This window comes from Musca autumnalis, unplaced genomic scaffold (genome assembly GCF_047663935.1).
Source record: "Musca autumnalis isolate F117 unplaced genomic scaffold, ASM4766393v1 scaffold_3, whole genome shotgun sequence".
Lineage (NCBI taxonomy): Eukaryota > Metazoa > Arthropoda > Insecta > Diptera > Muscidae > Musca > Musca autumnalis.
The window spans coordinates 110,397,926-110,421,714 of record NW_027411866.1 but is presented as its reverse complement, the minus strand read 5'-3'; the positions used below and the strand labels follow the sequence as shown (position 1 = coordinate 110,421,714).

Below are 23,789 nucleotides of genomic sequence, written 5' to 3'. Positions count from 1 at the left end.
TTTGGGCTACAAAACTTTCACCTAGAAACTTGTTAGTATTGGTCAATGTTTTGATATATCCCCCACAGAACGGTACCTTTGGATTTTCGATATTTTTAAGGTTTTTGCTACATTATCTTACCGAAGTGGTTGAAATTTGGTATTTGGTCTTCTTTGGGGCTACAAAACTTTCAACCGGAAATTTGTCAGTATAGATGCACGTTTTGGTATAGCCCTCATAGAACGGTACCTTCCGATTTTCGGTATTTTTAACGTTTTAGCCACATTATCTTACCGAAATGGCTGAAATTTGGTGTTCGGTATTCTTTGGACTTTGGGACTTTCCCCCCTAAATTTGCTGGTATAGGTCCACATTTTGATATACCACCCATAGAACGGCAACTCCCAATTTTCGGTATTTTGGAGGTTTTAGCGACATTGTCTTAGCGAAGGGGTTGAAATTTGATATTTAGTCTTCTCTAGAGCTACAAAACTTTCCCTCAGAGATTTGTCAGTATAGGTCCACGTTTTGAGATAGGTCCTATAGAACTGTACCTCCCGATTTCCAGTATTTTGAAGATTTAAGCCACATTATCTTAAAGAAATGGTTGAAATTTGGTATTTAGCCTTCTTTGGGGCCACAAAACTTTCCCCCCGAAACTTGCTGGTATAGGTCCACGTTTTGATATACCACCCATAGAACGGAACCTCCTGATTTTCGGTATTTTAAAGGTTTTGGCCACATTATCTTACCGAAATGGCTGAAATTTGGCAATTGTTTTCTTGGGGATACACAACTTTCCATCGGAAATTTTTCAGTATAGGTCCACGTTTTGATATACCACACATAGAACGGTACCTCCCGATTTTCGGTATTTAGAAGGTTTTGCCAAATTATTTTACCGAAATGACTGAAATTTGGTATTTAGTCTTCTTTGGGGCTACAAAACATTCCCCAGGAACTTGTTAGTATTGGTCCACGTTTTGATATAGCCCCCACAGAACGGTACCTTCGGATTTTCGGTATTTTTAGAGATTTTGCTACATTATCTTACCGAAGTGGCTGACATTTGTTATTTGGCCTTCTCAGGGTGTACACAACTTTCCCCTAGAAATTTGTCAGTACAGGTCCACGTTTTGATATAGCCCCCATAGAACGGCACCTTCGGATTTTCGGTATTTTGAAGGTTTCAGACACATTGTCTTACCGAAATGGCTGATATTTGATATTTGGTCTTCTTTGGGGCTACAAAACTTTTCCAGAGAACCTTGTTATTATTGGACCAGTTTGGATATAGCCCCCATAGAACGATACCTCCAGATTTTCTGTATTTTGAATGTTTTCGCAACATAATCTTACCGAAATGGCTGAAATTTGGTACTTAGTCTTCTTTGGGGCTACAAAACATTCCCCCAGGAACTAGTTAGTATTGTTCCATGTTTTCATATAGCCTCCCTAAAACGAAACCTCCGATTTTCGGCATTTTAATGCTTTTAGCCACACTATCTTGCCGAAGTGGGTCAAATTTGGTATTTAGTCTTCTTTGGCGATACACAACTTTCCCTCAGAAATTTGTCGGTATAGGTCCAATTTTTTATATAGCCCCAATAGGATGGTACCTTCCGATTTTCGGTATTTGAAAGGTTTTAACCACAATTTCTGTTCTTCTGGGCTACACAACCAACATTCCCTCAGAAATTTTACAGTGTAGGTCCAAGTTTTTATATAGCCTCCATAGAACGGGACCTTCCAATTTTCGGCATTTTTAATGTTTTTGCACATTATCTTATCTTTGGGGCTACACAACTTTTACTCAGAAATTTGTCAGTATAGTTCCACGTTTTGATATAGCCCCCATTGTACGGTACCTCCCGATTTTCGGTATTTTGAAGGTTTTAGCCAAATTATCTTAGCGAAGTGCCTGAAATTTGAAATTTGGTATTTTTTTAAGGTTAGCCATATTAATTTACATATCTCTATAAATTATCGTGGAATTAAAAACACCTGTCACCGGTTAATTTTTCCGAGTATCACAAAATTGTCTTATTAACCTCAAAGCTGTCAGCTGTGCATCTGGGTGTTAATCTGTTTCATCTGTTCAAGTTCAAACACCATTTATTTCATTTGCTTCGACTCGATTCCAATCCATGCCACAAATACCATCATGCACCATACATACCATCGGTTCGGTGTCATGAAACTTCAGTCGTTTCAAACAAAACTTAAATAACTTTTATGTCTTTTCTCAGTTCAGTTTCCAGCGGACAGAAAGAGTCACCGTCATCAGAGATTCCATTATAAGTTTGATTTTTATAGATTTTTACAGTTGTCAGTCTAGCTACATAGTAGATATCTGATATAAGAGCCACAGAGAGGCGAGTGTCATTATAGCCTATTACAAGTGCCCCGGTAAAATTAGCTCCAATTGCCACCATTTGGAAATCATTGTTATTTGCTACCAACCCAGCTGATGTTGATGGTGGTGATGATGACGATGATGATGTTAATGGCGATGGTTATATCCACTGCCATCGGTTTTTTTTTTTGGTCTTGTGAGAAGAGATGAAAACAACCGCCGCTAATAATTGTAATGATTGGTAATGGAATAACGGCACATTAAAAGAAATTAAGAGGAAACAATATTAAAAGTAAGTTGTTTCCACGGATTTATGGACTTTGTTTGGTGTTTGCCACACTATGGACTTGTAGTTTGCCGATTGTTGTTGCTGTGATTTGCAAAATGCTGTCTGCCGTGTTCATTGTTTGTAACTAATTTCTTTACAAATAAAATGTTGTAATATATGGCATTTTTGTGGTATGTTCATGTCAAGCTTCATTACATTTTGAACAAGCTGTTTTTGTTGGAGGAAAAATGTTTTATACATATTTTGCAATATTGAATGAAAACTTTCCAACAATTATCGCATTTAGGATAGAAGGCCAATGAAATAAGAAATTATACAAATATTTAAAATGTAATCAACATTTTCGTGGTACGGAAAAGCAATTTCGATCGATTGCTGATTGATCTTTGTTAAAAGAAATCGTTGGAGAAATACTCGAAGGGGATAAAAGTATGGACTAAGTAGGATATGAAGTATATAATAACTTTTGTTAGTTAGAACCTAAATATCAATACGTCGAATGTCTTCAAACCCCAATAAAAAGCCTCGGTATATAAGCAGCACAGGAATAGAAGAAAACGCAATGTACAACTATAAATAACGGTCGAGCCAAATTCGAACTAGGTTGCCCTTTGCCATTAAGTCTCAAAGATGTCAATATTATAAGATAGGAAAAGTCAATTGTGAAAAATTAACTGTAGAGGGAGTTAACCTCTGTTGCTATGATATCATAGCAACATTCTGTTAAACGAAAACTGTTACTCATTGGAATATTGACAAGAAAAACATTAAAACTCAATTTTTATGGCGTTGACTTTTGTTTTTTTATTAAATAAAAAATAAGAAATAGTGAAGAAATAAATTTCAGCCACAAAACACGACGTAAATGTTTTCTGCCGCGAGAAATGGGAATCAAAAACTATTGGCATTGCTGTTATCAATTCCAATGAGTTGTGTAGCCATCTGTAACCAAAATGTGTAACTATTAGCATATGTTTTTGGAAAATGCATTTGTTCGGGTCTTTATTGCTATACGTCTTTGTAAGTCTTTTACCAGAAATAACTTAAGCAAGAAATCCAGCCGGTAATGTGTAATATTCTGAACTAAAATATAATAATTAGTTTTCTCTTTGTCACGAAAGTACTTATATCCCTAATTTGTGGTAGGGAAGTTTTTTAACCACTGAGAACACTACTTGAAATCGTAAGATACCGTAATATTGGATCTTTACCAAAATACGAATGAACCTAGGTTGATAATTTTTAGTGAAGAAGTTTTGTAACCACTAGGAAATTTAAATGTCGAATTGCAGCTAGTTTGGTTAAAAATTGTAGCTAAAATCCTAAAAATACCGACAATTGCGAGTTACCGTAATATGGGAACTGTCCCAAAACATGGACATATGTTCACAACTTTTGGTGGAGAAGTTCTTTGATATCGACTGGTACCTATGTTCGAAATTTTCAAAGACGTATAGCAATAAAGTCCCGAACAAATGCATTTTCCAAAAACATATGCTAATAGTTACACATTTTGGTTACAGATGGCTACACAACTCACTGGAATTGATAACAGCAATGCCAATAGTTTTTGATTCCCATTTCTCGCGGCAGAAAACATTAACGTTTTGTTTTGTGGCTGAAATTTATTTCTTTACTTTTTTTATTGCTTATTTAATAAACAAGTAAGAACAGACTATAGTCGGACGGGGCCGACCATGTGATACCCTATACCACTATCCCTGTGCACTAGCTTTCCGGGCTAGCTGTTATAAGATGTGCATTAGAAATTTTACCAATTTTCACACAAAAGTTTTGATCAATTTAACCCGCTAAATATTATCCGATCATACCGTTGACTTGCACGCTACTTCTTCATCTCAAACCAAAACTACGTTTAAAATTTCGCGCCGATCGGACTATTATTGCGACCTACAGAGCGGCTACAAAATCGAGCAAAAATTTTGTTTTTGGTCCATTTCATCCCTTTAACATTTCACGATCATCGCCAAAAACTAATCAGTTCTATTCTGGTCCAAACCCGACCTCCATACTAAATTTCGTGACAATCGGTCCATAATTGCGGCCTCTAGCTTGATTACAATTTTTAATGGACGGACAGACGGACGGACGGACGGACGGACACACATCGCTAAATCGCTTTATCTCGTCGAGATATGAAGTTTGGTATACCACATGAGGGGTCTACGACGAATATTTCGCGGCGTTACATGAATTTTTGGGAAAACAAACTTATTATACCCTTTTCCACATTGTGGTATAGGGTATAAAAATCAAAAGTGAATGCCGTCAAACTTGAGTTTTAATGTTTTTCTTGTCAATATTCCAATGAGTAACAGTTTTCGTTTTACAGAATGTTGCTATGACATCGTAGCAACAGAGGTTAACTCCCTCTACAGTTAATTTTTAACAATTGACTTTTCCTATCTTGTAATATTGACATCTTTGAAATTTTCGTCGATAAAAACATAGAAACATTTGAAGTCGGGCAGTACCGTTATATTAGGCCTATTCCGATACGTATACCTAAATCAACAATTTTTGGTGGAGAAGTTTCTTGACCACTAGAAAGTCTGAATGACAAATTATAGCTAATTCGGTCACAAAATGTTGCTAAAAACATCATAATACCTGAAATCGGGTGGTATCGTTATAAGAGAACTATTCCAAAACGTGGCCCGATATAGCCCATCTCTTGATGTGGCTCAATTTATCTGGATGCTAGAGTGATTAGCATAATTTAATTTATTAAAAACGGTTCCAAATACAACAATAAAGATACTACTCTGAATTTCAGTAGTATAAGAGGATTGTTCCCTTTATAGGATCGCATATGATTATTTCAGTACGATACAAACGGAAACAAACTTAAAATGCTCTCCATACTATGGTGGAGGGTATAAAAACCTCTTTCACAGGAAAGAGCAAGGGGGTTGTGTTCATTCCCACTGCGTTGGGTTCTTCGATACCGGATTGACCAGCTACTACCACCTCAGTGTACTTATGTATTTGTATCGTTTTTGTGTGTTGGGAACTGCATATCCTGGAAGGCCTGCTCCGAATTCTTTGGTCCGAAACGGAGGAAAACCCATGACCAATATGAAGGTGCTCGGTTTGTCACACTCAAACCTTCGGTGAGCTGCAACAGATGACGGGAGTGCATATCAGGGGTTGCTCTGGACTCGTCCATGTGGGGAATTATGTCGCTGCATGCTGCGTGAACACAGCCCCCAGGGCGACGTCGTCATCAGAATACGAGAATCCTCCACACACCTCAACAGCAGCCGCACACGCAGCACTTAACAACAGCCGTTGCTGTTTCAATCCCTGAAAATGCATCTTATTTGAAAATTAATTGCAATGGACACCGAAGCAAGATCGAGGGAATAAAAATTGTCATGAGCCGGAAGAATATCATGGTCGAGGCGCTGTGTTGGTTACAACGCATTGAGGAAGGATCGGATCAGGATTAACTTTCCAATTTCACCAGTCTGTTCAATACATACCTATCTCGCTTGAGTTGCTCTAATAAACGGTATGTATAGGGTCAAATGTGGAGCTGCAGAGGTAAAGTTACTTAACGTATAATTCCGCCGATAAAAAGCTGTACTGCAGGTAATAGGCCGAGGACTGGTCTTGGGGGAAAGGTATAGTGCTGGATGAACAGATTCATATTTTGGAGATCTGCCCAACACTTATGTTCGGGTAGCAGAGAAGATGTTCCGAGACATCATCACTACTGCAGCCGCTCGCTAAATACCCATTGCTCGAATACCCGAAGTAAGACCAGATTCCCCAGCGGATGCGACGGGATTAGCAAATGAGAGTGATGAGCTTCGTCGAGCCAACCACCCAACCACAGAGTCAGCGAACTGACGCTAGAAGTTAAATCATCTGAAGAGTTGCATCAGTGGAGCCGGAATAAGTGAACTGTGGGTTAAGTCACTCAAGAAGGAAGACAAGACCTCAGTCACGTTGGCCACGTTACTTTGACTGATTCGTGGAGGTGCGCAAATTATTTCAATTGATAGTTTGTCGAGCAGGAGGAATCACCACAATTTACAATGGATGATGTTGCGAATGCCAGGAATGCTAAATCATCGAAAGCGTTGGACCGTGATGGAATATCCATTGTAATGCTGAAACAGCTGGATGAGCGGTGAGAAGGACTGCAGAGGTGAGTACTGATTTGAATATTCAGGGTGACCCAATGGACAAAATTTTAACTTTTTCCAGTTAAATACACAAAAAAAAAAAAAAATACTATTTCAAACAAGTGTGTGTGAAGAGATGCGAAATCTTACACAGAGAAGAAAAAGATGATGATACTCCCTTTGTGGCCAACCTAGACACACCTACACTTCTTAACTAACTATTGGCTGCACATTTGCCTTATGGGAAATATTTTCTTCTGTCATGCACCTTTTTTCGAAATTGTTTTTGGTTGACTACTGTTTGGTTTTGACTTATGGACATACATATGTGGTCCAAATAACAAAAGTAAATATGTAAAGAATTCATCATCATCGTGGTAAATGAGTAGATCCGAGCGAGTTTGTGAGTTTTCCAATTATCACCGTGACAGGAAAGTGTTAATTGTTGTGTTAAAGTTCAGAGAAGTGAACCTGTGAAAAACAATGGATTTTCTATTTTCTTTTTTTGGCTTACTCATACACACAACATAGTTTTTATTATGTGATGTCATCGAATGAGGAGGAGGGTGTAAAACAAAAATTTTTAATGGGAAATATAACGGAGTTCGAGATCACAGAACACAAGTGTTTCTTTCATATTTGTTTTTTTTTTTTCTGAAAAATTCTTGAGTTAATTAAAGAAGCTGGCTTTCAATATTTAGTTGAAAATCCATTTTAGGTTTAGCTTTCTGTTCAAATGTTACCGCTAAGAAGGAAATACTCCTCAATTTAATAGATAATAACGTTGATGAATGTAATTAAAAAACGTCGTTGTGATGATGTTTGACTTAAAATGTTTTTTGTTTTGTTTTTCATCTTTTTCAAATTGCCATATCGCGTTTTAAGAAGAAATGTTTCTAAATGAAGACAGCAGCAAAGAATGTGATCTGGATATTAGAGTAAATTATTGTAGGGGGATTGGTTATTAATTATTATTATTTGATGATCGTTTAAATACCCAACATTTTGAAGAGGTTATTGATACCACATTGCTGGGTTTTGTTAACTGATGACTAATTTTAAATCATTTCCTCAATATATGACTTGTAAAAAGAAACAGATGATCCATGTTCAATTAACCTTCCAAGTCGTGGGTATATCTCTTTAGAGTTGGGCAGTGGATTGGAATAGTTAGCACAAAACGTATGTTAAACGTATGTATGTCCATACTCTGATAATTTTCTAAACTACAGTATTTTATCTTTCTCTCAAAAGTGCTATTGAACAAATTCCACTTACTCATCGCCTGCGTCTTAAAACAGGATCTACACACCAAATTAAAATATTAATAGCTAAAATTTATCAATGTTTCGTACTAAAAGGGGCTTGTCATTTTATTGAAATATATAAAAAATATATTCCACTAATAATAGCAAATTAATCTATATATATAAAAGAGCAGTGAGGTGAGGTATTCACTGACTGACTGACTGACTGACTGATTCATCAACGCCCAGACGAAACCGCTGAAGCTAGAAAGTTGAAATTTTGGGTGTAGGTTGCTGTTGGTGTGTAGGGGTGAAATAAGGCTGGGTTTTTGGAAATTCGACCTAGAAGTGTACGAAAAGTACTAAAAGGTACTAAATATGGTACCCTTTGTATTAGGCAAACGGGAAGAGCTAGAATTCTGAAATTTGGAATGAGGGTAACTGATGGAGAGCTAGAAAGATGTACCAAAGGGTTTTTGGAAATTCGACCTCTAAGTGTACGAAAAGTACTAAAATTTACAAAATTTAGTACCAATTTTATATTTTGAACGGATATAGCTAGAATCATGGAATTTGGTATGGAAATCAAGGTTGGGAAGTGGAGTTGATGTAATTAAATGGTTTTGGAAAATCGTACTAATGTGTACGAAAAGTACTAAATGATACTAAATTTAGTACAAATTATATTTGGGTGAACGGATAGAGCTGGAATTCTGAAATTTGGAATTAAGATTACTGTTGAAGTGTAGGAGTTAGACATGAGGGTGATTTTGGAAATTCGTACTTATGTGTACGAAAATTACTAAATGGTACTAAATTTAGTACATTTTGGATTTGGGTGAACGGACAGAGCTGGAATCCTGAAATTTGGAATTAAGATTACTTTTAAAGTGTAGGATTGAGAAATGAGGGTGGTTTTGGAAAATCGTACTTTTGTGTATGACAATTACTAAATGGTACTAAATTTAGTACAATTTGGATTTTGGGTGAACGGATAGAGCTGGAATCCTGAAATTTGGAATTAAGATTACTGTTGAAGTGTAGGATTGAGACATGAGGGTGATTTTGGAAATTCGTACTTATGTGTACGAAAAGTACTAAATTTAGTACAATTTGGATTTGTGTGAACGGATAGAGCTGGAATCCTGAAATTTGAAATTAGGGTCAATTGTGGAGAATAACAAAGAAAGGTTTTTGGAAATTCGAACTATAAGTGCACGAATTGTACTAAATGGTACAAAATTTAGTACAATTTGGATTTGGGTGAACGGATAGAGCTGGAATACAAACATTTGGAATGAGGGTCACTGATGAAGAGTAACAATGAAAGGTTTTTGGAAATTCGAACTATAAGGGTACGAAAAGTACTAAATGGTACTAAATTTAGTACAATTATGATTTGGGTGAACGGATTGAGCTGGAATACAGACATTTGGAATGAGGGTCACTGATGAAGAGTAACAATGAAAGGTTTTTGGAATTCGAACTATAAGTGTACGAAAAGTAATAGATGGTACTAAATTCAGTACAATTTGGGTTTGGGTAAACGAATAGAGCTGGAATCCTGAAATTTGGAATTAAGGAAAGGTTTTTGGAAATTCGAACTATAAGTACTAGTACTAAATGGTACAAAATTTAGTACAATTTGGTTTGGGTGAACGGATAGAACTGGAATACAGACGTTTGGAAAGAGGGTCACTGATGAAGAGTAACAATGTAAGATTTTTGTAAAAGTTTTATAAGGGTACGAAAAGAACTAAATGGTACTAAATTTAGTACAATTTGGATTTGGGTGAATGGATAGAGTTGGAATCCTGAAATTTGAAATTAGGGTCACTGATGGAGAGTAATTAAGAAAGGTTTTTGGAAATTCGAACTGCAAGTGCACGAAAAGTTCTTAATGGTTCTAAATTTAGTACAATTTGGATTTGGGTGAACGGATTGAGCTGGAATCCTAACATTTGTAATGAGGGTCACTGATGGAGAGTAACAAAGAAAGGTTTTTAGAAATTCGAACTATAAATGCACGAAAAGTACTAAATGGTACTAAATTTAGTACAATTTGGATTTGGGTGAACGGATAGAGCTGGAATCCTGAAATTTGGAATGAGGATCACGGATGAAGAGTAAAAATGAAAGTTTGGAATTCGAACTATAAGTGTACGAAAAGTAATAAATGGTACTAAATTTAGTACAATTTGGGTTTGGGTGAACGAATACAGCTGGAGTCCTGAAATTTGGAATTAAGGTCACTGATGGAGAGTAAAAAGAAAGGTTTTTGGAAATTCGAATTAAAAGTATACGAAAAGTACTAAATATAGTAAAATTTGGATATGGGTTAACGAATAGGGCCGGAATCCTGAAATTTGGAATGGGGTCACTGATGAAGAGTAAGAAAGAAGTACCAAAGGTCGAAAGGGCCTAAATGGTAGTGAGTTTAGTATGATTTGGATTTGAAGAGCTGGAATCCTGAAATTTGGAATTAAGATTGTTGTTGGAATATAGAATTGAGATATGGAGGTAGCTTTAGAAAATCGTACTAATGTGAACGAAGCACAATTTGTATTTGCGTAAACAGATTATTGTTGGAGTGCAGGATTCAGGTAGTTTTGGAAATTCGTACTTATAGAAAAGTGCTAAATGGAGCTACATTGGCTATAAATTGGGTTTAGATGAACGAATAGAGCTGAGATATGAAAGCACATTTTGGAAATTCGTGTACGAAAAGTGCTATACAAAATTTGGTACCTTTTGGTATTTGCTATATGGTACAGATTTTTTCACAATTTGTGATTTTGTAAAGGATAGAACTGGAATTTTGAATTTCGGTATTAGATTAGCAATTGGTGTTTAGAGTGGAGGTAGGGAGGTGGTTTTGAAAATTCGTACTTATTTATACAAAAAGTACTAAATAGTACTATAATGGGTTTCAAAGGAACGGATAAAGCTGGAAAAGTGAATTGGGGTTAGGATATAAGTTGAATATAAGGAAGTAATTTTTGAAACGTTTACCTATGTGTACGAAAAGTTGGGTAACATGTTGGTACCAAAACCATTTTGGCATTGTGTAAACAGTTAAGGTAATAAATTTGGTGTTGGGTGTAGGAACAAAGCTGGGATTATATAATTTGGAAATACGTTATTTGTACAAAAAAATAAGAAATGGAAAAATATTTGTTATGAAGATCACTCTAAAATTAGAGACAATGTTCTGAGTTTGAAAAAATTTACTGAATATTGTTCCATTGATTTGATGTTAACGCCAAGGCGTTTCTAAATAGTGGACTGAAATTAAGTAGTCAAACGTGAAGTATATTTTCAAAAATGTTTTTGTTCTGACCGCTTTGGTTTGTTAACTTGAAAACGTGATCCAATGCGACAATTTTGTTAACTAGAAGTTATTTACCCCCTGATAATAAAAACACCTATATTGAAATGCCTACAAAAATTTCCGTTATATACGGTGGACATACCCGTGCACATTAAGTAAAATTTTTTGTAAAAAAGTTTTTCTAACCTTTCATGCCACAAATTCCGAATTTCAGTTGAAAAATGTGTCGAAGATCTTCAAAATACTCTAAATCTTCGAAATATCTTTTCTAATAAATGTGGATTGAATTGGAGATTTTTTAAATTAAACTTCTATATCCTCTGAGTATTCAATGTCCAAATTTAAAGATAATTGGACAATATAGATTTGTTCTTCTTTTAAAATACACTAAGTCGAGAGGTACCGTTATATGGGGATATACGAAAACGTGGATATTTATGACCATTTGGAATGCCGAAAGTTTAACGGACCTATTCGGGCTCTGGGCGAAACCGCTAAAGCTAGAACCTTGCATTGTAAATGTGCGGGATTGTTGTTGTGAAGGGGTGAAATAAAGTTTAGTGTTTGGAAATTCGAACTGGAAGGCAATGCTGTGTTAGTGAAGGGTTAAAACCAGGAGTCAAATCTAAAATTTGCAATATGATACGTAGTTATAAAAAATATGGTAGTTTGTAAGGAAGCGATACTGCAATTTTTTTTTTTTTTTTTTTTTGTAAATTCTGACTACAATCGAAAATATATTGGTAATAAAATAGGTCTTAGTACAACAGAATCTCCAGTATTTACCATTCCCGTATTAAATATTGTTTATATATATTTTTTCCTTTCCGCATACGAAGTAGCGGGCATTTGCTAGTTCCTTATAAATTAATTATCTCATCATTCTTGCCTCAAAAAACTTTTAACACATGCGTGGCACATGCTTCCTTTGAAAGCTGTTGCAATTAACAACTTTATGATTAAACGTTTTCCAAACAGTTCAAGTTCTGGCTATTGTCATGATTTCCGTTGGCCATGATGTCTGTTGTGTTGGTTGTTATCCAACAAAATCAGCCAGTAAAACATGACGTGATCGTGTGGTTGCTTGAGGATGATGTTCCATCAAAAAGGGCGAACACAGTACGAAAAAAACAAACTAAATTAACAAAGTTAACGCAAAAATATCGTAAATATCAATAAAAGGTTAAATCAACGAGATAAAGGCACCTACGTACGTACATATGTACAAACAGACAGACCTACATTCGATAATTTTTCGTAACTTTGTTGTCTCTTCAATAAAAACAAACAATATGTTCACGATGATGGGTGGTATCAATATTTATTTATACAAAAAAAGGTGTTGGAAAGTAATGAGGCAAATAGGAGGACCACCCAGGGGATTGGAGTGATTGAAATGTGTAACCATTTGTTTTGATGTAAACTTATAATCGGTTAGTAATATTTATATCTTACATCACTAGGTGAGGGGGTATTATAAGTTAGGATTGACACAAAATTAATACGTCGAAATAATGAACGTAGGCCACGTTTATATATGTATGTAACCGAAATGAGTGATTCGACGAACTGAGTCTGATCAATCACGCTACTTGTCGAAATATTTGATCGGATCGTGACGCTTCCATTATACATTTTCAACAAAAAGATATTAGAAAAAGTTTAAGGGTGACATGGAGCTGTTTAAATTCATCTGGCGACCAAGTGGCGGCCATGACCGACTTTAACATGGCAAAGCCTAGGACTTATCTTGGTCCCTTCTTCATCTCAAATGAACACTGACATCCTCGTGGTGTCACCTGGTGAGCTGCCTTTAACACCCGTTAAAGGTAGTGAGCTAACATGTGCCGCACGTTCGCCCATAAGAACGTTAAAATCTTGAATTGGGCTTTGGGCTAATAAACCATCCCTCCTCCAAAATCCTATGAAAGAAACAACGAAAAATGAACAAGTAAGAATGGTGTTAAGTTCGGCCGAGCCGAGCTTTATATAGCCTCCACCACGATCTTTATTGAAGAAAATAGGGAGGTACTATTCTATGGGGGCTATATGAAAACAGTTTTACACCCTCAACGAAGACTAAATACCAAATTCCAGCTATTTCGGGGTGTTAATGAGGATAAAACCTTCAAAATACCGCAAATCGGGAGTTACAGTTCTATGGACGGTACATGAAAACGTGGTCCTATACCGACAAATTTCAGGTGGAATGTTTTATATCCCAAATGAAGACTAAATACCAAATTAATAAATACAGTATCAGTGGATTATTGTGTCCACAACCTTCAATATACCGAAAATCGGGAGATAAAGGCGTGAACCTATAACGACAAAATTCTGGGGGAAAGATTTATACCTCCAACGAAAACTAATTACCAAATTTTAGCCATTTCGGTGGGATATTGAGGAAACCAGGGTTTCGGAGTCGAGCCATTTTTCCTTCGACTCCGACTCCAGGCCAGTTTTTTGTCACGACTCCGACTCCGGAGTCGACTCCGAGGGTAATTTCCTATACCACTAAAAATTAATAAAATTTGCTAAATTTTTCAACTTTTCCTATACTAGGACCCCATATGCTTATGTGTTCTTTTCTCTAAGACAATTTGTAATGCAATGCGATGTAAAATTGATGTTCCGTATTGAATCTGCTGTATCTTATATCAAAAAGAACAACAACAACAGAAAGAATTTAGAAAGTTTCAGTAGATTTTGCCGAAATATATGTGATTGAAATGTGTAACCATTTGTTTTGATGTAAACTTATAATCGGTTAGTAATATTTATATCTTACATCACTAGGTGAGGGGGTATTATAAGTTAGGATTGACACAAAATTAATACGTCGAAATAATGAACGTAGGCCACGTTTATATATGTATGTAACCGAAATGAGTGATTCGACGAACTGAGTCTGATCAATCACGCTACTTGTCGAAATATTTGATCGGATCGTGACGCTTCCATTATACATTTTCAACAAAAAGATATTAGAAAAAGTTTAAGGGTGACATGGAGCTGTTTAAATTCATCTGGCGACCAAGTGGCGGCCATGACCGACTTTAACATGGCAAAGCCTAGGACTTATCTTGGTCCCTTCTTCATCTCAAATGAACACTGACATCCTCGTGGTGTCACCTGGTGAGCTGCCTTTAACACCCGTTAAAGGTAGTGAGCTAACATGTGCCGCACGTTCGCCCATAAGAACGTTAAAAACTTGAATTGGGCGTTGGGCTAATAAACCATCCCTCCTCCAAAATCCTATGAAAGAAACGACGAAAAATGAACAAGTAAGAATGGTGTTAAGTTCGGCCGAGCCGAGCTTTATATAGCCTCCACCACGATCTTTATTGAAGAAAATAGGGAGGTACTATTCTATGGGGGCTATATGAAAACAGTTTTACACCCTCAACGAAGACTAAATACCAAATTCCAGCTATTTCGGGGTGTTAATGAGGATAAAACCTTCAAAATACCGCAAATCGGGAGTTACAGTTCTATGGACGCTACATGAAAACGTGGTCCTATACCGACAAATTTCAGGTGGAATGTTTTATATCCCAAATGAAGACTAAATACCAAATTAATAAATACAGTATCAGTGGATTATTGTGTCCACAACCTTCAATATACCGAAAATCGGGAGATAAAGGCGTGAACCTATAACGACAAAATTCTGGGGGAAAGATTTATACCTCCAACGAAAACTAATTACCAAATTTTAGCCATTTCGGTGGGATATTGAGGAAACCAGGGTTTCGGAGTCGAGCCATTTTTCCTTCGACTCCGACTCCAGGCCAGTTTTTTGTCACGACTCCGACTCCGGAGTCGACTCCGAGGGTAATTTCCTATACCACTAAAAATTAATAAAATTTGCTAAATTTTTCAACTTTTCCTATACTAGGACCCCATATGCTTATGTGTTCTTTTCTCTAAGACAATTTGTAATGCAATGCGATGTAAAATTGATGTTCCGTATTGAATCTGCTGTATCTTATATCAAAAAGAACAACAACAACAGAAAGAATTTAGAAAGTTTCAGTAGATTTTGCCGAAATATATGTACGAGTATACCCTCCGATTATCAATTTAAAACAAAAACAAGTAGAACTGACGAGTTTGATTAAATTTTTTTGTACGGACGCACAGAGGGCACATAGGCATAAAGTTGCTCAAAACTGAAAATATGAAAATCGTTTTTTTATGAAAAAATGTTGATAAACGGCAACCAGACTCTTTTGTACATTTGCTATAACCATCCTCGACTTTGTAAGATTAACCAATCCAATGCAGCAGTCGATTGAACTCAGCCTTACTGAAAACAAAAAGTAAATTTTCGAAAACTAACTAAATTAGGTGAACATTAAAATGACATTATTTTCGCGAAAACTAATATTTTTAAAGATTTATTGTTTTTGTACAGTCTCCGAACAAGATTAGCATTTAAATTTTTCAGATTGATTTTACATCTTTGCTCTTTAATAATGGTAATACATATCCTCTTTATGAAAATTGTTTATGATCATTTTTAAGATTACTACAATTTCAATAGTGAAAAAGTCTATTTCCCCGTCGTTTTCCGACCATAGTTTCTTCTAATGTTTTATGCGATTGAGCCTCAAATATCAGATTCAATCATAAAAAATTGCGCATATTTGCGTCATTCCGAAAAAATCTAATTTTTCTCAACTAAAATATGAAATATTTTTATATGGAATTGAGAGGTTTACTCACACTAAATTTTGCTCCGCGTTATAACCGGGGCTCTAATTTATCAAACTAAACCAACACCTATCAAATATGTTTGCATTATTCAGAAACATTCACGGCTTTTCTCATGTGAATTGAGAAAAATTTTATTTAAGTAAGTTTCAAAAAATAAAATTTTGGAATGAAATATATGTATGTATATGCGACTATATATACATCTGTACCGATTTGTTTGAAAATTGGCTCAATGTTTTTTAGGCTAGTTGCATGTGTCAAATTTCAGTGATTTTGGTGCATTTTTATCTCATATCAGATGCGAATATATATGGAAGCTGCATCCAAATCTGAACCGATTTTCATTATTTTCTATAGGATTAATCCTTGTACAGAAGATATGCTTTGTGCAAAATTTTATATCAATCCGACTATAAATGAGCTTTCTAGGGCTTTTGATCAAATTTTAACACAAGTTTCCCCTCTGTGGCACGCCACGTTTACATCTTCCAATATTTCGACCTAATTTTTGGTCTCTTTACTTTCAATATGTTTACAATCGAATCATCTCATACAGAAATTAACAATCGGTGACGACAAAAATTGGGGTTTTGGCCAGGAAAATCGATTTCTGAACCATCAGTGCTACGAAGTTTCACACTTGTGCCTGTTCATTTCCTTCATGCCAAAATTATCACCCACTTGATTGATAAGTAATTTCTAAATTTGTTCAGAAACATATAGTCAATTTTCCCAAGAATCTTATCGCTTGTGATATCAATTGTGTTTTTTTTTGTACAAACAATAAATTGAAATCAATTCATTATCTTTGGCAATACTTCTCGATGACGATGTCATATATATATAGGTACATATAACATTTTTGCCATTTTGATATAAGAACAGCTTTTGTTTGCCTTTTTTATGGACTAAGGTAAACATTGAAAAGACCTTCAACCATATTCTGTTAAACTGCAAACTTTTTAAATCGAGTGTAAAATCTACACTCAATCTCAGCAGGCCAACAAAATAGATTTTTAAAAAATGCCGGTCTTTTTGTGTTTGCTTTATTATTAAAGCGTTGATAATAAATCATAATCATATTTCATCATTTGTCTTGAGAGTTAATGAAGTATGTAGAAGCCACAGATGAAGTAGCCCGAGATGTAAGTAGGAAGAAGGGCTTAAAATGTGTGGCTGTTTGTTGGTGTACTCTACTCCTAAAAACAACAACAGCAATCAAATGCCAATCTTTAACTTTAATCAAAGTTGTAGCCATCAGTGAGTAGTACTAGTAGTCCATAGTACAAAATTCGTACGTGAGTCTCTCAACAAAAGAAACCCCCAGAAAATCCATCTTATCTCACACATATGATCAGTTCTCGTTAGTTATGGCTTAATTCTGACAGTAGAAATAAGAAAAACGAAAACAAAATTAAATGCCTCATTAGGATTATGAGTTATGTTTGTTTTGAATCTACTGTCAAAATGGATGGATGGATGAACTGATGAATTGCTGACGGGTAGGCCGCCTGACTTACTGACTGAGTGCTTTGAATTTGAGAAATCGTCATCTTTCATTCAAATGCCTACTAGGCGGATTATTTGCTGCAAGGCGACTAGAAAAGTTTAACAGAAGTGTTGCGGCTAACTGACATGTATGCCTCAAAAAATTATGATGAATTACTCTAGTGAACAAGACAGCGACGAACGTGTAGTTTTTGTCTTTCAAGAGAAAATGGGGTCAGACACTTTAGTTGAGTAATCTATTTTCTAGTGGCAGGGAGATATATCTAAGTGATTAATCTTTTTGGGGAAACTATTTTGAGTCCCCAAGAGACTTCTCAAGAATAGAACAGGAACCTTGTGATCGCGAAAATAAAGTAGAAAAACTCCAGGAGAGTCATCTACAGAATAGAAGAATTCCGTAGGATTCTTCTGTAGAATAGATGAATTCGGTAGGAATCTTCTATAGATTAGGATAACTCTTCTATAGAATAGAAGGACTCCGTAGGAGGCTTTAATAGAATAGAAGAACTCCGTATGAGCCTTTATAAAATGAAGAACAACGTAGGGTGCTTTTATAGAATATAACACCTCCGTAGGAGTAGAAGAACTTCGTAGGAATCTTCCATAGAATAGCAGAACTCCAGAGGAGTCTTCTACAGAATATAAGAAGGAGGAATCTTCTATAGAATAGAAGAATTCCGTAGGAATCTTCTATAGAATAGAAGAATTCCGTAGGAATCTTCTATAGAATAGAAGAATTCCGTAGGAATCTTCTATAGAATAGAAGAATTCCGTAGGAATCTTCTATAGAATAGAAGAATTCCGTAGGAATCTTCTATAGAATAGAAGAATTCCGAAGGAATCTTCTATAGAATAGATGAATTCCGTAGGAATCTTCTATAGATTGGGATAACTCTTCTATAGAATAGAAGAACTAAGTATGACTCTTCTATAGAATAGAAGAACTCCGTAGGAGGCTTTTATAGGATGGAAGAACAACGTAGGATTCTTTTATAGAATATAACACATCCGCAGTAGGTTTCTATAGAAAAGATGACCAACGCGAAGGCTTCAATATTATAAAAGACTTCCTTTTGAGGCTTCTAAAGAACAAGATACCTACCGTAGGAGTTTTCTACAGAATAGATTATTTCATAGAATAGAAGACCTCCGTAGGAGGCTTCTATAGAATAGAAGACCTCCGTAGGAGGCTTCTATAGAATAGAAGACCTCCGTAGGAGGCTTCTATAGAATAGAAGACCTCCGTAGGAGGCTTCTATAGAATAGAAGACCTCCGTAGGAGGCTTCTATAGAATAGAAGACCTCCGTAGGAGGCTTCTATAGAATAGAAGACCTCCGTAGGAGGCTTCTATAGAATAGAAGACCTCCGTAGGAGGCTTCTATAGAATAGAAGACCTCCGTAGGAGGCTTCTATAGAATAGAAGACCTCCGTAGGAGGCTTCTATAGAATAGAAGACCTCCGTAGGAGGCTTCTATAGAATAGAAGACCTCCGTAGGAGGCTTCTATAGAATGGAAGACCTCCGTAGGAGGCTTCTATAGAATAGAAGACCTCCGTAGGAGGCTTCTATAGAATAGAAGACCTCCGTAGGAGGCTTCTATAGAATAGAAGACCTCCGTAGGAGGCTTCTATAGAATAGAAGACCTCCGTAGGAGGCTTCTATAGAATAGAAGACCTCCGTAGGAGGCTTCTATAGAATAGAAGACCTCCGTAGGAGGCTTCTATAGAATAGAAGACCTCCGTAGGAGGCTTCTATAGAATAGAAGACCTCCGTAGGAGGCTTCTATAGAATAGAAGACCCCCGTTGGAGGCTTCTATAGAATAGAAGACCCCCGTTGGAGGCTTCTATAGAATAGAAGACCCCCGTTGGAGGCTTCTATAGAATAGAAGACCCCCGTTGGAGGCTTCTATAGAATAGAAGACCCCCGTTGGAGGCTTCTATAGAATAGAAGACCTCCGTTGGATGCTTTTATAGAAGACTACCGTGTAAGACTTCCATTAAATATCCTTCTGTGGATTTATTTTTAGTTTTATTTCGTGCCATGAAATGGCTTCTGTCATTATTACCTTCAGAGTTTGGGTATTTTTCTGCTGCATTCTCATGTCCACTGCCTTAGTACATGTCCATTTTTTAAAACAGCACACAAATGCCTTATTTTGCAAAATTTTAAGACAAAAAGAAAATAAAAAAGGAAGAAGAAAGCAATCATCAAATAATCCGTAAAAAACTTTTTGGGTGTGACTGACTCAGTAAACCATTTGTGCCAAATGCTTGGCGTTACGTTCTTTCGTTGTCGTTGTAAAAACAATTGGGATTGGGGTTTTTCAACAACAACTCTCTTAGTTGGTATTTACAAATATTGTTTATGTTGTAGCGAGGCACACAACCTTTAACGTCTTGTTTTTTTTCTTCAAAGGAGTTCTTTGTTAATTTATTAAATGCAACTGCAGAGGTCAATGGCCAGGGAAAGTTTCGCATTTTACGAGAAGATAAGGTAGTCGCCAGTTAGATAGGAAATGAAATGCCATGCGAATGTTAAGATGACTCAATTTGTGGGTGACTTTGCCTTAAGGAGGTTTCAAATTGGAATTCAGTAAATACAAAATGTAGAAATGAAAAGTTATTTGCCGGAATGTTAAAATGAAAGGATAATTTAGTGAGTGACCTAAAAACGGGTGGGTTAGGGGCGATATAGTGGGATTCTTTTGACCGATATCAGGGGTGTCTTTATAGGTGAGCAGTATGGAGTAATTTCAGTGTACCAACAGGGAGTCTATAGAAGCGAAAAGGTAGTATTATTGCGTTTTACTACAAGAAAATTTTCTAAAAGTACGGAGCCTTTATAGTTGAACTGAATTTAGTTGTAATAGGGGCCCATAAGGAAGTATTATCGACACTCAGAAGGGATTTCTTAGAGGAGCAAAAGAGACGAGCTAGAGTTTGTCTATTCTAGACGATCTAAAGGCAGTCTATTTAAGGCCATCTGAAACGACCCGATAAATACGAGCTGAATTTAGACATAAAGGTTGAAAGAAGTCATTATACAAAATGAAGGGAGTCTTTATACAAACTAAAGGCAGTAACATAGGCGAAAGAAAAAAGTATTTTTAGACAAGTTGAGTGGTGTATTTATACAAGCTTAATGCGGTCTCTATGAGGTAGATGAAGTCTTATAGACGATGTTCTGGCAATCTACAAGTCTCTACATGGGCCACGGCGATCCTTTATTCCCAACTTCTATTTCCGTTTAAATTATTGACATTTTATATACTGAAAATGTCTTGTCTTCATGGTTCTCCTCATTGTAAAATTTTCACACAATCTGGACATCTCTTTAATTTGTTTAAATTAATTTCCTATAATAAATCAAATTGTTAAAGAGAAAAAATAAAAACATAGAGGTCCAATCCTACCAACAACACTATAAAACACAACGGTCAATGTTGATGTTGTACCAGCATTTTTCCAATCTATTCGTAAACAGTAACAGATTTACGAGATCTTATCTCCCACGCTTAGTTATTCTGTTGTTCCGTTTAAAACGTTTTATTTACAGCAATCGAGGGGGAAATCTTAGTGGTTTACAAAAGATCTACTAACTAAATTTTCATGAGAAAAAGATTTTTTAGAAGAAAACAAAAAAAAAAAAAAAAACAACAACATTAACTTATGACTGCATGTTGCTTTGTGTGACAAATGTACAAACTTTAATTAACAAATATGAGTAAAGAAATTTACGAGCAATGGACCACACACATGAACACCAACATACATATGTATGTCTTTCATTCTTAAAACCATGGGTAAGCATCATGACCACCACTATTTTTTCACAGCATCATCTTTCTCAACACCCATTCACCGCCGCATGGAGTATGAACTTCAAAATTCCAACTTTGAAATATGAAATCCCCATCTCTCAAGCGTGCAATGCCGGCAACAGCAACAATATGATCATAAAGTTTATGAAATGACACAATGACAAACATCAGATTTTTTGTACAATGAACCGTAAAACTGTGAAATGTGTGAAGAGAACTAAAAATTTTAGTTACAGTTTTTAAGTGGAAAATCGTTTTTTTTCTGTTTAACCCTACCTTATGGAATGAAAGGTATGATTAGATTGTCACTGCTCTTTGAATTGTTAGTCAAGGTAAAATTAAGCTTAAGAGGTAAAATTGAGGTCTAACAAGTAAAAAAGCGGTAAGTTCGGCTGGGAAAACATTTTATACCCTATACTCTGATCGGTCGGTCGGTCGGTACCGTTATATGCGGGCTACAATAAAACATGGACCTATGTCCATAATTGTTGGAGAAGCTAATTCGATCTGCAAATGTAGCTAAAACGTCAAAATACTTGACATCGAACGGTACTGGTATATGGGGGCTATTCCAAAACGTGGACCTATGTTGGCAATTTTTAGTAGAGGAGCTGTTTGGTCATTGGGAACCTCAAATGTCTAATTTCAACTAATTCAGTCAAAAAATGGAGCTAAAAGCCTCAAAATACCTTAAATCGGTTGGTACCGTTATATGGGACCTATACCAAGACGTGGACCTATCTTCACCGTGTTTTGTGCAGAAGTTTTTTGATCTCATGAAACTCTAAGTGCTAAATTGGAGCCAATTTGGCAGGAAAATGTAGATAAAAACCTCAAAATACCTTAAATTGGGAGGTACCGCTATACGGGGGCTATACTAAAACGTGGACGTGGAAAAAAGACACTCTGGTGCAAAATTTTAGCGTTCTATCCTAATTATTGCGGACGCTAGAGTGATTACAACAGACAGACTTGGCTGGATCGTCTTAGAATTTTATCCTGATCAAGAATATACATATATACTTTATAGGGTCGCAAACGATTAGTTCGATGTGTTACAAGCAGAAAAACGAACTTAATATACCTTCCATACTATGATGGAGGGTATAAAAATGAAAACCATCCCAACACGTTTAAATGGAAAGCCTTTTACACAATCTTTGAGGTTCATTTAGAGGAAAAAAATGATGGCATATCAATATTTTTGTCATCTGAAAAAGTACCTACCTGAACTGAATCTAAAGAATCTCTGTGTACGGAAAGAATAAGGCGAATATAGTTTGAGAGAACCAGAAGGAGTATATTCTGTAAAAATTTTAAAAGATCCTCGAACACCCCGTAAACTGTTGTTGAAGTGATATCAGATATAGATTTTCTTGAAACTTGATTTGAGTTTGAGAGAAATATTACGATGCGCAAAGCTTCGGCAAATCGAATATATTAGTTGACAGCTTTCATGTCAATTTCTCATAAAGTATGACCTTCCCCTTGAACAAATTTGTACCACCTTCGTAATAGAGGCCTCGAGCAAAACTTATTGCAAAAAAATCAAAACGATTCAAAATGTGGTCTTAAACTTCACTGAAATGAAATTAAAAATTATTAAAAAAAGTATTAAAAGTTCAAAAGTTTGTCAAAAAGCTCATATAGAAATTTTTTTTCAAATGACTTTGTCGGATTTGTAATTATAATATCTATGAACCCGCACTGTAAGTAAGACCTTTTGTCTTGTTGTGCAGAAATACTCAAGTAAATAAAATAAAAAGGATTCTTTGTGCGTGAGCTTTTTTATAGAATCAGCTTGTAATTAAGATTTTACCTTATCTTAGGTAAAGAATGAACATATTTGCATTGCTACAACAACGTCAAGAACAACTGCTCTATGAAAAAATCTGTTAGAGGACGTACTTGTAAAAAAGTGTCTAATAAGGTTTTTTTTGAAGATTTTAGCTTCATTATAACACCGAAATGGCTGAAATTTGTTACATAGTCTTCGGCAGGGGTATACAATTTTGTCGGTATAGGCCCACGCCTTCATATAGCCCCCATAAAACGGTATCTCCCGATTTTCGGTATTTTGAAGGTTGTGAACTCAATATTCCTCCGAAACGGCTGAAATTTGGTATTTAGTCTTCATTTGTGGTATACAAGTTTCCATATGAAATTTGTCGGCATAGGCCCACGCCTTCATATTGCCCCCATAGAACGGTATCTTCCAATTTTCGGGATTTTGAAGGTTGTGGACTCAATATTCCTTCGAAATGGCTGAAATTTGGCATTTAGTCTTCATTTGGGGTATAAATGTTTCCATATGAATATTGTCGGTATAGGTCCACGCCTTCATATAGCCGCCATAGAACGGTACCTCCCGATTTTCGGT

At 36.0% G+C, this 23,789-nt stretch overlaps 1 protein-coding gene across 9 annotated transcripts in view; it reads right to left on the bottom strand.

Moving 5' to 3' along the window:
* LOC141397412 (uncharacterized) overlaps window positions 1-23,789 on the bottom strand; it is a 268,907-nt gene that overhangs the window by 20,126 nt on the left and 224,992 nt on the right. The window lies entirely within an intron of this gene.